We start from the raw sequence: 16,793 nt of genomic DNA on the forward strand, positions 1-16,793 counted from the left end.
TTTCTATCTTATATTAATCCAATCTGTATATACATACATATCTATATATATATATTTCTATATAATCTACCTATTATCTATGTATCTATCATCTAATCTACACAAGTAGGGTAACATTTTCAACTCTTCACAGTCCTAAGAGATGTATATGTGGTAGCAAGGATATGACAAAAAGCAAACATGTAATAATTATACTAAGTAATTTTTTTGAGAATTGTATTGCAAAAATAAAAACAAACGAAAAAGTAATCAAATAATATTTCAAACCTAGTCTGAAACTCTTCAAAACAATCCCTAGGCCAGCAAACCTACATCTATATAAGTATCATTTTGAAGCTTTTCAGCCTCTTAAAAGGACATCTGTTTCATTGCCTACTTCATATGTGGACAGAGCACATAATGGACAAAAACAAACCTTCCAGAAAGAAGGACCCAGAGGCCATAGAGGACAATGAAAAAGGTAACTCCTGCCAGAGAGCAAATCCAGCCACTAACAGATGGTGTAACATGAATTAACTACACTGCCAGAGCAAGGAGCCTTCAATTTCTTCCCAGAATAATGATAGCCTTGTATTTTCCACTCTTCCTTTTTCTAAATGCAGGTTTTGAAATGTGTTACTCATTACCTCAGTACAATTGTACAGTAAATGTGTTAGGGACATATAACTGGAATTTTAATTTACTAATGTAAATTTTTCTACTTACTTGTATACAGATATTAAAACTGACTCTGTGTTTTAACACAACCATGATAACCAACAAAATCTCTTAAAATACAATAATATTTGAGTCACCTCACTATGCCAGAACCTCACTGGCCAGACCAAAGAAGAATGATTCTTGTTTTATGAAATAATTATTTATGTGCAGACTCCTGGCGCATCCCTTCCTAACCACAGAGATTCTTTCCAATCTTCATTAGCATAACTAAGCATAAGTAACATATAGTTTCCACCCTTTCTAGAGGTTAGACATCTCTGATTTGCCTTCTTAGTGAATCACTCCATGATTTTATTCTACTGGTGTGTCTCTTTGCCTGGCAGATTAATAAGCCTGGTTTGCTTTTGTCATTGGATTTTTTTTTATATTGTATGTTTTTTTAAATTACTGAAGACCATTGTTTACAAAGGTCACAGTACAACAAGGAGTTAATATTTTGATCTGATAAAGAGGACTGTATATTATATAGGGATCTTGGAGTTTGAGTTGAATGAAATAATAGATTAGGGCTTTAGAATGTTTTCTCCCCTAAGAATGAGATTAAATATATAGAATAGAAAAATGAATACTGTGCTTGCAGAGTTTTTATTTTTTTATTTTTTATTTTGGTAGAAAGGAGGTTTCGCCACATTGCCCAGGCTGATCTTGAACCCCTGTGCTCAAGTGATCAGCCCGCCTTGACCTCCCAAAGTGCTATAGTTACAGGCATGAACCACCATGCCTGGCCTGTGCTTGGGTGTTGAAGCTGCAAAACAGATAGACAGCTTTGGGTAGAAACCTAATCTATTTTATTTGATACCATTAGACCATCTTATATTTTGCTGCCAATGAAACATTTTTTAGCCCTCTTTGCCAGGTATAGGTTTGCAAAAATATTCTGACCACTGGGAAGTGAGTGGAGGTGCATGCAGCTCTCAGGAACATTTTGTAAATGTTAGTTGGCATGCTACATTTGTCCTTTCTTATTTGATCTGCTTCTTCCTGATGACTGGAATTAATATTAATTAGATGACTCTGTTGGATTGGCCAACTTGGAAGTCAGTTGACTTTGGAAATGTAAGCTACGTAAGATGGGATGATATAAATGTAAAACATTTTGTGCTTTGTGGAAAAGAGCATCACATTGTACTCAACTTCTACACATTTGAATATTTCCATATAATAAAGAAAGTTATATTTTGTAAAGCCATTATTATATCTTCATTCTTTGTTATTTTAGTCAATCCTAATCATAACTGTTTGCCAAACTAAACTATTAAATTGATAACCTCTCAGACAACTGTTTCAACTTTTTCTGATTCTTTCAGACACCATTGGAACTTTTTTCCTGCATGTAACATGGATGAAATAGCACAGCCATAATTAGAAATTTACAAGCACATCTATAATTGCCGACTGAGATCTAAAACTTAGAACTCTTCATGTCAATCACAACGTCCTTCCCCTTTCTCTAAAATTTACTGTACCTACTTTTTATTTCTATAAGGATCTCTACCTACCAAAAAACAATCATCTATTGCTAATGTTTTATTTCTCTGAATTATTTTAGCATTTATGTTTTATACCATGTATTTTGTTACTTCTTAGCACAAGTGAATTATATTATAAAGTAGTTTCATAATATTTTGTTATATTCCTTTAGTAGTTGTAAAAATACAATTGCACTAAACTAAACTAGTAATAGATATAAATTCTAGAATCTATTTATTGAGGTATATTGCAGGTCAAATACTATAATAGCTCATTTAATTTCCAAACTATCATACAAGTAGTTCATAATAATGTATAGAGTTGAATACTGACCCCTTTCAAATTTTACCACCGAGAATATGTGAGGGTGATGTTATTTCAGACAAGAATTTCTACAGGCCTAACTAAAGTAAATACCTCAAGATGAGATAGTCCTAGACTAGGTTGCGCCCAGCATCCAATGAGAGTATCTTTGTAAGAGACAGAAGATGGGAAGACACACAGAGACACACTGAGGGGAAGGCCATGTGGAGAAGGAAGAAGAGATTAGAATTATGTTTCTAACAAGTCAAGGAACATGAGGGTTAGCTAAGCCACCAGAAGATAAGAAAGAGGTATTGAACAGACTCTGGGAGTCCCCAAAAGGAAGCAGTCCTGTTATCACGTCATTTTGGCCTTCTGGCCAAATTTTTGTTGTTTTACATCACCCAGTGTGTGTCCATTTGTTATGGCAGCCCCAGGAAAACAATACAGATTTTGTTACCAGGAAGTAAGGTGCTGCCGTAATAAATACCTGCAAATGCAGAAGGAGATTTGGATTTGGGTAATGGACAGAAGTTGGTAGAATGTGGCGGCACCTCTTGAAGAGATGTTAGTAGAAATATGAATATTAAGACTATTGTGGGCCAGGCGCGGTGGCTCATGCCTGTAATCCCAGCATTTTGGGAGACTGAGGCGGGCGGATCACGAGGTCAGGAGATGGAGACCATACTGGCTAACACGTTGAAACCCCATCTCCACTAAAAATATTTTAAAAATTAGCCAGGCGTGGTGGTGGGCGCCTGTAGTCCCAACTACTCGGGAGGCTGAGGCAGGAGAATGGCGTGAATCCGGTAGGCGGAGCTTGCAGCAGTGAGCCGAGATTGCACCACTGCTCTCCAGCCTGGGAGACAGACCAAGACTCCGTCTCAAAAAAAAAAAAAACCATTGTGATGAGACTCAGAAGGAAGTGAAGTTCACTGTAGAGAATACTTCTTTCTTCGTAAAGAACACATAATTTTTTGAATAGATGTCGGTGGAAACACAACTTTTAAAGATCTTTCTGGTGATGTCTCCAAAGAAAATGAAGAACAAGTTACTGTAAACTGTAAGAAAGCAGATCCTTGCTGTAAAGTAGTAGATATTTTAGCTGAATTATGTTCTACTACTGGGTAGAAAGCAAGACTTGCAAGGTTAAACTTGAATATATAGCTGAGAAAGTTTCAAGTGAGATGTTGATGGTGAAGTATGGTTTTCCCTTGTTCCTTATAGTAAAATATAAAAGAAAAGAGATAAACTGAAGATGAAACTGCTATGTGAGAAGGAAGCAGCACTTGATGAGGTGGAAGATCCTTAGCCTATCTACATTGCAAAGGATGGAAGAAACAGGAATTTCACTGTTGGAGGAGCAAATTCTAAAGAGAGGGTCAAGGGTATGACTGAACAAACTTTTGTTGAAAAAATTAGGTGTGTGATCCATGGATCCAATCAACCATCTTAGAAGAAGCCAGAAATAGAAATGGAGTTATTTCAGAAATGCACAACCATTTTCTAATGCTGCAGACCACTTCATACATAGTAGACCCACAACGTTTTTGAAAATGTTATATAAGCGTAAACATTGGCAGCTTGGATTGAAAGAAAAAGAGATGTGATGGAAAGAAGAAAGATGAACAATCTTCCGGGATGTCAAAGGAAGAAATTTCGCTGATAAAATAACTCAGCCAAAAATGTGCAAACCTTTAAATAAAGAAGAAATAACTACTCGGGTGCTGAAGGCAGTGTAGCCACTGCCAAGCGTGGAGGAGAGAGGCATGGACTGTATTCTCCCAGAAAGGACCAACCCTGCTGGTAAGTAGATTTCAGACTTACAGTCTCTGAAACTATGGGAGAATGATTTTCTGTTGTTTTAAGACACCCATTGTGTGATAATTATTATGGCAATCCTAGGAAACTGACATATGTGGGTGCAACAACCCTTGAGAAGTGTAAATAACATCATCATGGTCACACAATTATTGGGTAATAAAGTCAGCTTTTTCACCCAAGGAGTCTGCTCCAGAGAATTAATCAATCAATGCAGTATCTCATGGGACATTTTATTTTTTTAGAAAGTTCAAAATATAATTATAGACTGAAGAGATAATTGATTGATTCATTTAGTTTGTGGTCATTCCTATCAATGTTCTCCAGATACAGAATTTTCAGGCAACCACAATCCCTGCAGGAACTGTAGTATGAATGTGACCAGTATACAAACTATAATATTTATGACCAGAACCAAAGTATCACCAATGAAAGACTGCAGAGCAACCTCAATCATAAATGGCACTGCCTTAATAGAATTAACATGAACATAGGCATGTGAAGATCAAGAAGCAGGAGACCATGAGTTTGCCATTTTCAACTTTATGAGGTTTTCGGTGCTAGTATAAAATAAGAAACTGAGAAATGTGTTTCAGTAGTAAGATATTATATTTGAGGCTTAGGTATCTGCAATTGTACTGAGTCAATCACTAGAGGATTATGCTAGGTATATTAGTAACCTCACCAAGATTTTAAAAAATGACCATCATTATGCAATTAAATTATACAATTAAATATAATACAGTAAGATATAATATTTGACTATATTATTTTACCATATGATGCATATATAGCAATAATACCTTCTTGATGTGTTAAGTTCTAGTTGGGGAATGCTAAAATTGAACAAAATTGAGGATTAAGGAGCAATTGTAGTATTTTTCACAATTATAAAAGCAATTATTATCAGATATATTTGTATGTAATATGCAATCTGTGCTAGCAAACATTAGGAAGTTCTATATCAATTGCCTTAAAAATAGTACATATTTTATAATTTTACACACACACACAATTTTTTTTTTTTTTTTTTTTTTTTTTTTTTGAGGTCTGGCAATCTAAACTCCTCATTTTAAACTGAGGAAAATCAAAGCACAAACTCATCTATTTAGATTAGGGTAAAATTTTGCTTAGAATACAAATTCCTGATTTTCTTTTTAGTTCTTCTTTCCAATATACTCTACAGTCTCTATACATTTTGTAGGCTACAAGCTCCAGAATTCACTTTAGTGATACAAAAAATAAACTTGGCTTAATATTTAACAGTTTATCTTATCCTTGTCATCAAGAAGTCTGCTATTTTTTTGTTGTTTTCTTAGCTAACATTCATAAAAGCAGCATCAAAGAAGGATATTAATGTGTAGAAAAATGTTCTTACATACTTGCCTAAATTATGTATTTGATTAAAACTGCTATAACAGCCATGCTTTCTAACCAGTAAAATGAATCTCATGCATCAAAGTAATGACTAGACCTTTAACTTGAAATGTTGTAAGCTACAATACCTGTAGAAATGAGTGAGAAAAGAATAATTACAAAGGAAGTATGTGTTCGAGGAAACAATTTTTGCAATTAGAGGCCTGCATTTAAGGAATGCCAGTGTTTCTGTGTTTCCCCTGGATATTCTTGGTAACTAGCACAGTGTTGTAACAATTTTAAGACATTACAGATTAAACATATATGACCGTGAGAATTTATCTATGAGGAATATTTTAAAATTAGCTACTCTTCATTGTTTTATATGTATATTCAAAACATAACAATCAACTGGGCGTGGTGGCTCACGCCTATAATCCCATTTCTTTGGGAGGCCAAATCAGGTGGATCACCTGACGTCAGGAGTTCGAGACCAGCCTGGCCAACATGGCAAAACCCAATCTCTACTATAAATACAAAATTTAGCAAGGCGTGGTGGTGGGCGCCTGTAATCTCAGCTACTCGGGAGACTGAGACAGGAGAATAGCTTAAACCCAGGGGGCAGAGGCTGCAGTGAGCCAAGATCGTGCCACTTCACTCCAGTCTGGCTGAAAGAGTGAAACTGTCTTAAAAATTTTTTTTAAAGGAAGAAAAAAACGTAACAATCAATTTACTTACAAGTTAGAGGCAATTTATTTTCTAAGGCAGGCTTATGTATCTTAAATTGTTTTGACCTCCACAGTAACTTGATTCTATAGCATTGGGCATCAATGCTGAAAAATATGTAAAAAAAGTGCTTTAAGAATATGCAAGATTCTCTGGATTCTGTACATCATTAATTCAGCCTTCTCAGAATATTTGGTTGACATGTCTCTATGAAACTTTGAAATCTCTCACATATTATAATTCATAACCAAAGGAGAGTTCTCTAAACAAAATTCTATCAGACCAAAGATAGTAACTCTGTGGAAAAAATAAAAAAGCTCACATTCTAATCAGCATTGCCTAAGATAGAGAAAATGGTAGGCAGAATGAGAAATAAAATGGTTTAAACAATAAATTTAGTTCCAATCATTCAATGTGACTTAATGGTGACAGAATGGAGTCAACTGCATTAAACAAACCGACCTAGTGGATCATAAGTTTCTAAATACAAGAGCAAAGCCAGCATTGTAATGACATTTCTTATTACAGTCGTCCCTCAGGATCTGTGGGGGACTTGGTTCCAGGACCTCCTACAGATACCAAGATTCACAGATGTTCAAGTTCCTAATATAAAATGGCATAGTATTTGCATATAGCCTACACATATCTTCCCATATACATTAAATCATCTCTAGATTACTTATAATGTATAAAACAATGCAAATGTTATGTAAATAGTAGTTATATTGGATTGTTTAGGAAATAATGACAAGTAAAAATGTTTGTACATATTCATTACGGATGCATTTTTTTTAAAGCATATATTCAGTCTATGATTAAATATATTCAATTCAATATTGGTTGAATCCATAGGTGCAGAATCCACAGATACAGAGGATAGATTATATTTATATTCTAGTTACAGATTATAAAATGCTTTTATAAGCATAATCTCTTTTTAACTTTAATCATTACAACAACCTTTTTATGTTGGAAAGTCAAGGACTCTTTTTGCTATTATTGAAATGAAAACAATTTTTAGGGATGGAGGGACACAATTAATATTTAGCTGAATTGCAATAATGAGAGTCATCATTCAATACTAGGTATTGTCAATCCTGTAATCTCTTTGCTACCCTAACTTGCAGTCATTGACATGATAATGCAGCCTGCATGATATTAAAGGTAAACTAATTAATTGTATTCCTGAGCTACAGTTTACAGGAGTATATTTGAAAGGGTTGTAATATTTGTGATTTTTTAATCTAGGAATTTGTTTCAAACTGATAACTTCTCTCAAAATATTACTCTTTCCACCAGATAAAAAATATATTATTCTTTTTGCCAGAAAGAAGAAAAGATACTATTTTCCCTAGAAGGTAACAGATTTTTGAAAAGCCAATTACATGCAAAAACAACGATCCTAAGTATGTGGTAATACAGATAAATTTCATTATCTGTTTGTTGAGTGTGGATTTTTCAGATTGTTCAAAAAAAGCTCTTTGAAAAGTACACTTAAAGGGAACAATATGCATCACAGTTGAAAGAATCCATACTTGTAATGAACTAATACCAAGTATATAAGTATAGGCCTTGAGAAAATAAAGCAACATATTTATACAAACTCAGAATGAGAGAGGAAGCAGTAAATATGAAAGAATATAAATCAGATCAAATACATTATTTTATTTATACTTGGCTATGGTCACTTACCTAATTCTAAGTAATGAGAAATTGAATACTTTGGTTTCAATTCTGTTCTTTTTTAGTGTTTATCACTAGAAAATAAATTCAACCTGGATCTCTAAGTAAAATTGTACATCAATCTACACATTATATCCAACAGTCTATTCATATTTCCCTTGAAGGTGCCATTGACATCTCAAACTCAAAAATTATCATTTGAATTAGTTATTCACCATGTCTCTAAAGAACGCCTTCTCCTATGATTGCATATTTTAATGAGAGGCACTACTATAATTCATCCAATTTCCTAAACTACAATTCTGTGTGGCCTCCTTTGATTTCTTCTCCTCCCGTATTAGTCATAGCCAACATATTACCAAATCCTATCTTCAATTGTTCTCAATAATTTAGAATCCATTTCACTTTCTCCACCAAATTATTATGTCAGTTAATACCATTACCATATCCTGTTTAAGTTACTAATCTTCCCCAACTCTAAGCTTTCTAATACTCTGTAATTATTTCTGCACTCTACAGTAAAAAAATGATTTTTTTTGGAATCCCAAGTTGATCATAGTGCTGCCTAATTAAATCCTTTTTATCTTTCCCCATGGCTGTCTGCGTAAGCCTGACATACTTTAAGCTTACCTGTCATCATCTTTCACCAGCTACCTCCATCTTCCTGAACTCATAACGAGTTTAGGAGGAGTTAAACTGTTTGCACACCACACCTAAGCAGTGCAAAAACCACTAGTTTGTTCAAGTCCTTAGGGAATATATTTTCATTTATAACTCTCATCTTTCTCTTCTGTTACTTTATTTACACCCAAACAATTACTTGTCCTTTCTTTCGTAAACCTTCATTTTCTCTGTCTAGATTAGACTCCACATCTGATTACACTACCTGTTCAACTATACCTTCATCTAGGATGCTCTTTTATGTTTCCTTAGAACTTACTGTACTGTGTAGAAATAGCCTATTGCCTTCTCTATCTCTCAACAGGACTGTGAGTTTTGGGGTGGTACATAGTAAGTTTTTGACAGTCACCACATTCTCAAAATCTTCCCATTTCAGTAGGTTTATTTATAGTTTTCATAAAGTTTTGAGTGTAAAGCCTCATTAATCACTGGCATCAACAGTCATATGGACTAGGTGGATCCCTATCTTTAACAATGAAGCACTGGTCAGCAAAACCTATAGCGAAATGATGTGTTTTCCACTTTTATCTCTATTTATAAAAGCTGTGGTTAAGATAGATTATTAAAGTCAAGAAATCATAGATACTTAGAGTTTCAGAGACAATTACTTTTAGGAGTGGGGGTTATTGAAATCAATGTGTCTGACACTATAATGAGGGCTAACCTGACACAAAAGGATCCTAAATAAGTGTCCTCTTTCTCTGTCCTTATTTTTCAAAATAGTTGAACCAATGTAGGTCAACTAGCCAATGTGCATGTTTTTCTTTGTCAAACTCAGTTTCAAGACATTCTTCAAAATATCTGGCAACCTTATGACCAGGAGAAACAGAAGCAATCTGGAAACTTCAACTCACTGCCAAGTAAACACTGAAAAATTCAAAAATGTATATTATATCATCTATTTATATATGCATATTATTTTTATGCTATATATACATTATCTGTAATTGTAAAGTGTATATATAGTGCACATGCATTATATAAATCTATTAATTGCATATGCATTATGTGTGCATGTATAAATGTGCATGAATGTATTATGGCCCACATCACTAAATTAGACTCAATATCACTTAAGTCAAAACACCTGGAAAAAAATAGATTCTACCACATTTTAAAGAACTAAAATAATAAAATCATTATACTAATAAAACAATTATTCTATCTTCACTTTATTTCCCCCTACAATGGTGGACAATTTTGTTTCCAATGAATAATTTAGTGAATTTTTTTGCAGAAGATAATTAATGCTTTCTGAATATTTCCTATCAGTATTCTACAATAAGCCATACTGACTTCCCTATCACCATAAGCATTAAACCATATGCTGTAGGCTAGAATATTTATATTAGTATCTTAATAAAAAGTTTCAGAAAACTACCTATGTATACAGCAAAATACATCCTTAGGGATCCCCTGCAAATATTTAAAGGTATCTTTTGTGCAAGGAAAATAAGATAGTAAAAGTCTCATATGTAAGTTTTTAAAGAGTTAGAGCACACTCTTAGCACTCTCGTCTTGGTATTAAAGGCTTCCATAAGAACCAAGCCTCTTTGACATTTAAAATTATATTTTTCTTCTCCTCTTAGAGAAACTGCTTACATATGGCTTCACCTGTATTTTTAAGTCTTCTTATCTGAGGTATACGCTTCTAGTACAGAATGTTTCTAAGATCTGAGTGCAAATACAAAGAGTATCTATAAATTAAAAATATAATAAAATAAAAAGAGAAAGATACCCTATATTTCAATTATTCTTATTTATTATTTCCCCAATTCAAAACCAATAGAAAACTCGCTTATTTTCAAAGTTTAGGATATCACATATAATTTGGTTTGGAATACCATATTATATTGATTTGAAAAACATACAGCATAACACTAGAGTCATAATACTTTTCTCTTTCTTGTCACAAAAATCCATGTTAACAACCAATGGTGAGGCTCTTTCTTCTGCTTTAATAATGGTATAGTTTTCTTCTCTGTTATAATTGAGGACTAAGCTATTGATTCTACTCAATGTTTCTTCTACAAAATTAATATAATTTCAGTGGTGTGATGAGATACTGAAATAGAGCAAAGAAGCTTAATTGTTTTGGAGAAAAGGATAGGCTAAAGCCTTCTTACCATTCCTACCCCATGGCTAGTGGTCAGCCTGAGCATGATGTTAATAAAGGTTTTGAGGCTGAGGTGTGGTAGTTCTGGGGAAGGATGTCTGGATCAATTAGTGTTATTTTTTTACAGCTTGAAGTTAGATGCTTAGATTACCCGCTACATGGTGGCATTATACAAGTGCAGATGATGATTACTACTTTATAAACATGATGATAATAGAAATTATTTTTTATTAAGTTTTTTCTCACTAGTTTAATTAAAATAGATTTTGATTTTATTGTGAATAGTAAAAATGACAGGATAAAAAGCCTGCATGTTATTTTGTTGGGGCTCAGAGAACAATACCTCAAAATGAAAGCCACAGAAGCAAAAGTTTATCTCTGACCTTCTCCTGCCCTCCTGTCTCTCAGTTCCATTCTCCCCCAAGGATAGGAACAGAAACCAAAATCCTTCTTCCCCAAGGTGGGTCATAAAAACCAGAATCCCTTTTCCCTAGAGCCAGCCATAAAATCTAAAAATATTACTCTAACATTCCCTCTGCCTTTCTTTGTAAAAACTGGCCATAAAAAATTATCTGACCTATCTTGTTTGACTGTAGGTCATAAGACTTCCATTCCAGAGAAGGTCCTGCCCCAGACTCACAAGGAAGAAATGTCACTGAGAGAGGCCAAGAAGAATCTGCACAGAGAGGCTTTGCTAGGTTTCCCCACTCACAGCATTAGATCATATCCTTTCTGTCCAATCATACTTCTACTTGACTATCTATATTTTGTTGATCCTAAGTATAAAAATAGACAATTTCCCCTGTATATTTTGATCTTTATTCTGAAGGCTCTCATTTATACATATTAAATAAATTTGCATGCTTTTTCTCTAATTAATCTGCCTTTTGCAAGTTGATTTTTCAGCAAACCTTCAGAGGGCCAATTCCTCTTGGCCCTTTCAATTCCAATCAAGAATATAATGCTAGATGTGAAAATGATTTTTTTTAAAAAAACATGTTTGGGATACAGAAGAGATTTTGTATGTTAAATTTTATGCGAACAAATTCTGAGATAGAAGAGACATTCTAAAGCAGGAGAGACAGCAGCGGACCCAGTGAAGGCTGGGGGAAGGAGTGGCAAAGAAACCTGTGTTTCCAGTTGGCCAAGATTATGAGAAAAATGAAATAGATTTAAAAAAAAGAAATAAAAGTGAGTCTAACATATGGAAAAGATGGAATTTAGAGAACAAAGAACATAATTTTTGGTATAATTGCACTCTATAAAAAGGAATATTGACACCTCTGATTGTAAAGTATGTAGAGATAAATTGGTCAGGTATATACAAAGATATATAATGGAAATAAAATCAAGATATAAAATAGAAAAGAAGATAGAAAAGGAAAAATCAACATAATGAGTTTATTTCATCTATAAAAATCCATTTATAAATTAAAAACATATGAAATATATTACATAGTATAAAACTGCATAATATTAAATTCAATATAACAATGGACAACCTATAATCCAGGGACTGTATAGTATTCCTAATTATTAGAATACATCAAGCAGACAGGAATCATCATTTTAATTTTATGGATGATAAACTGAGGTTCCCTGAAGTCATTTACTTAAATACTATGATTAGTAAATGGTAGGAAAGAGGCTTCACATCTTATTCTTTCTGACAGTCCATGAGATCTGCAGATCTTCATGGTAAACTTCACCATGTGATTTTCAATCAAAAATAAAACTTCATAAGGATATTTCAGTCAGCACAATTTGAGCTCAAAAGATTAAAGATATTTCACTATATTTCAACATTATATTTCCCCAGAGGACAATTTAAGAAAAATACATAAGCTGTAGTAATCAAACCAATGAAATTGATTGAATTATATTATTGAAGAGTATATTTATTTTTTAACTCACATAGTTTTGACCCAGCATTTTTGTTGATATATTTTAGAAATCTAGACAAGACAGCTTTAATTGATGCTACACTTTAATACAAGAGCCCTGGTTCTTATATAGCTTCCCAGAAAATAATCATTTTAGAGGATAGGTTTGTGTGAATTTTTATGAATACTTCAGAGACTACCTCATCAATTTCTCTGTTGGTTTGATGACTAAATTTGATTAATTGGATAAAGATTTAATTCTGTTTTCTCAGTTGCAATGTTTTGGTTTTCTTCTTTAAAGGCATTCCACTTATTCAGTTTGTAAATGAAAATAGAATATACAAGTTAATGTACAATGTGATTTTAAAGCACAATTGTTTCTAACTAGAAAATGTATTCCTACACCATCATGGGTAGACAGACAGAAATTTCACCGACAGACATCTGTCAAATTTTGATCATTTTTCCAAGAAAATCGCAGTATTCATATGATCATTCTCTTCCTGCCTTTATAATGCATAACAAGCAGCTAGCTTCCACCATTCTAATTCCAGTAGAGGTAAAAACATATTGCTGGGTTTTAAGATGAATGTCAATCATCATATTCACATGATATTACTATAAAAAACATACATTACTCAGCCTGTGTCCATCTGCTATAAGTCAACTGAATTAGATTTCAAAGTTCTATTGCAATTCAGAAATGTTTGCATGTCTTTTGGTTTCTTTTATAGGACCACACACAGTTAACCATTACAGTTAATCATTATTAGAATGTCATTCTGAATAGGGCTACAGCACACAAAAATGGTGAATAAAAACCCACCTCTAAAACATAAGCTAAACACTTTTTCCTTATCACAACAGTAATTTGTGATTTTATTGTTTATAAATATCATTATTTATAGGTACTCTCCATATATGACTTTAATCACAATCACAAGAAGGATTGTGTATTTGTTATATACATTATTGAGGAGGAAACTGTGGCAGAGTTAAATGAAGGAAAAGTCATGTAATATAAAAAGATGCTTAATATTGAGGTGAGATGGCCATGGGCACACTTAGGCTATAACCCTATATAAACAAGCATCCATGTTTTAATCTTTTCTTTGAGGAAATAATGTACCTTTTTATGACAAAGGATATTTTCTCCACCTATGCTTTATACTTCTATTCTTTACACTGTAGGGATTCTGCTCCATCTGTAATTCATAGTCTATTGTATTTTTAATATTTCCCTTTTTCTGCCTGCTTCCATCAAAATATTAAAATAGTTGATGTTCATCCATCATCAGAATAATCCTCTTTCTAGCCTACATTATTATGGAATCAGCTATCATTGTCTTTCACTAATATCTCTGTCTTTCATTCACAATAACTCTTGTAGAAAGTTAACTATGTCATTGCTTTTGCTATTATTCAATATTCCATTCAACGTTTCACGTGCTTAACTTCATTTACTATTCCTGTCCAGTTCCCACACTGAGAAAAGTTTAAGGGTAGAGATACAGAGGTAGAGATACAGATTTGAGAATCATCAAAATTTAAATGATTTTTGCAGCTATGTGAGGGAAAGACCATCTCCCAGGGAAAATGTATGGCATGACAAGTCCAAAGGGGAAAAGTAGCTCAAAATGCATTAGAATTTAAGAACAAAGGCAAAGACTATGAATAAACATGACTAGAAGATTTATAAGAAAACGAGGACAGAGTGCTAGGGAAAATAGTGAGAGATCAGAATAACAACAGGAAAGAGTGAACAAAAGTCGAAAATGCCACAAAACTGGTAAGTAATTTTGACTATACCAACATGAAAGTTATGAGTGACTATTTTGACAGAGGTATCTGTGGAAGGGTAAGGGTGGAAGTAAAATTATATCGCTTTGAAAAGTGAATAAATGGGCAGTGAGGATGAAGACATAATATTTTCATAGTTCTATTTCAACAAATCTGGCTCTGCTGAAAAGCTGCAGAAAAATAGCTATGGCATATGGGCTTAAGGCAAAATTGTGTTTTAAAATAATAACTTTTTTACATTAGCATAGCATATAGACACCCATGCACATAGAAAGTTTGTTCACATTACCTTATCAGCTTTCTGCTATTTTATTTACTTTTTTCTTCCCCGTTTTTCAATTTGTTAATTTTTCTCAGAGTTTTTTGATAACTTAATGTCACTATCTTGGAAAAATAATTCAAATGGAATCTAAGTTTTCTGTTCTTCACACATAACATTGAATGCCCTTTCTCTTTCTCTTTATGCATCACTAATATTTTATACTTTTTGCTTTTCAGAAACTTTTAAATAAAAATTTTCTTCAGGCTGATTATTAATTACTTTTAGTCTCAAAATTCAAACAAAATAATTTATACTCAGATAATTTATGTGCATAATTTGTGTGAGTACCTAACTGAACATATTTCACATTTATATGTTTTGTTTCAAACTGAAAATATTTGAGCTAATTCCATAGGCAAGAATACCTACAATTAAAACTCAGTTGAGGTCTGCAAACATAAGTCTAAATAATCAAAAGAAATATTTTTTTTTAAATGAATATATGTGAAATCAATTTGTCCATCTGGTTCTGCACTTACTTGCTTATCAGAAAGATGCAAAATGATATTTAGACATATGATATTAACCTCTATCAATTACTCTTTTAATGATAGGAGGACTTCCCTTATTGAAACTCTTGAAATATTTTGATATTGTTGTTTGAATAAAGATTAACCAGTTCGGCCGGGTGCGGTGGCTCAGGCTTGTAATCCCAGCACTTTGGGAGGCCGAGGCGGGTGGATCACGAGGTCAGGAGATTGAGACCATCCTGGTTAACACGGTGAAACCCCGTCTCTACTAAAAATACAAAACATTAACCGGGCGTGGTGGTGGGCGCCTGTAGTCCCAGCTACTCGGGAGGCTGAGGCAGGAGAATGGCGTGAACCCAGGAGGCGGAGCTTGCAGTGAGCCGAGATCGCACCACTGCACTCCAGCCTGGGCGACAGAGCGAGACTCTGCCTCAAAAAAAAAAAAAAAAAAGTCAAAGTAAAAGTTTTACTTCCACTAAAGATTTTGCATTATATGTGCCATATTTCCACACGATAATTGATAGTCAATAATAGTCTTTCAAAAGCAGAGAGGTATTGGTAACTTAAATTCTTAGTGGGGCAGCGATGGAATGTAAGGTTCTCATAGAAATTAATTTTTCCTTTTACTCATGAAGAATTTCTAATTGTTAACATTTCAGGTAATTTATATATTTAAAATGAAAACCTTTACTATGGTAATTTTATGGAATTACTGATTCAGTAAATAAAAAGCACATTGCATATTATATTATTAGTTATATCATAGTTTCAACCATAATTGTTACATTTTAATTATTAAATGTCTAAAATAAAATGGAATGCAGTTTTTGGACTTACCTTTTCTGATGATAAAAATTTTAATAGAAACAAAAAAGTGAAAAAAAGCTTTAAAAGACTATTTTAAAATAATTTCTGAGTTAATTAAATATGTTTTTAATAGAACCAATAACATGTAGGGTTACATAATCCAAATGAAGCCTGCTTATTTAGTAACCAATACATCCCTTTAGTGGAAAAAAATTTAGATGAGTCATTTCTATTACTAAAATATTTATCAGCTCACATACAGGATGAATACAAATCTCCATTGCAAATATAATCTCTTAAACTTTTAGACTTTGCAAATTAGAATGAAAGCAATACTGAAATAAAATGGTCAAATGCTGAAAATATTTAATTTTTTTAATTCATTCTATAAGTAGCTCAGATAGCATTTTTAAAGTGCCCAAAAATAAATAATAAAGAAATAATAAAGGGGAAAATTGACACAATTATTTTTTCTTTTCTGAAAATTGACACATATGAGAAGTAATTCCCATTATAATTTTAAAACTTAATTTTAAAAAGAACAAGCTGTCCACAATATTAGAGAATAACTCAATATCGCTTTATGGTAGATTTGCAAAAATGGTCACACATTCTTCCCCCTTCCGTGTCCATAC

At 33.1% G+C, this 16,793-nt stretch overlaps 1 protein-coding gene across 2 annotated transcripts in view; it reads right to left on the bottom strand.

Annotated features, from left to right (window-relative positions):
* Window positions 1–16,793, bottom strand: part of CDH12 (cadherin 12) — a 1,165,810-nt gene that overhangs the window by 690,127 nt on the left and 458,890 nt on the right. The window contains exon 3 of one of the 2 annotated variants that reach the window (XM_030927854.1): window positions 6,409–6,503. The exons of the other annotated variant lie outside the window; for it this stretch is intronic. The gene's annotated coding sequence lies outside the window, so the exon portion shown is untranslated. The remainder of the gene's footprint in view (window positions 1–6,408; window positions 6,504–16,793) is intronic. 2 annotated transcript variants of the gene reach the window in all.

Source organism: Rhinopithecus roxellana, chromosome 3 (genome assembly GCF_007565055.1).
Source record: "Rhinopithecus roxellana isolate Shanxi Qingling chromosome 3, ASM756505v1, whole genome shotgun sequence".
NCBI lineage: Eukaryota > Metazoa > Chordata > Mammalia > Primates > Cercopithecidae > Rhinopithecus > Rhinopithecus roxellana.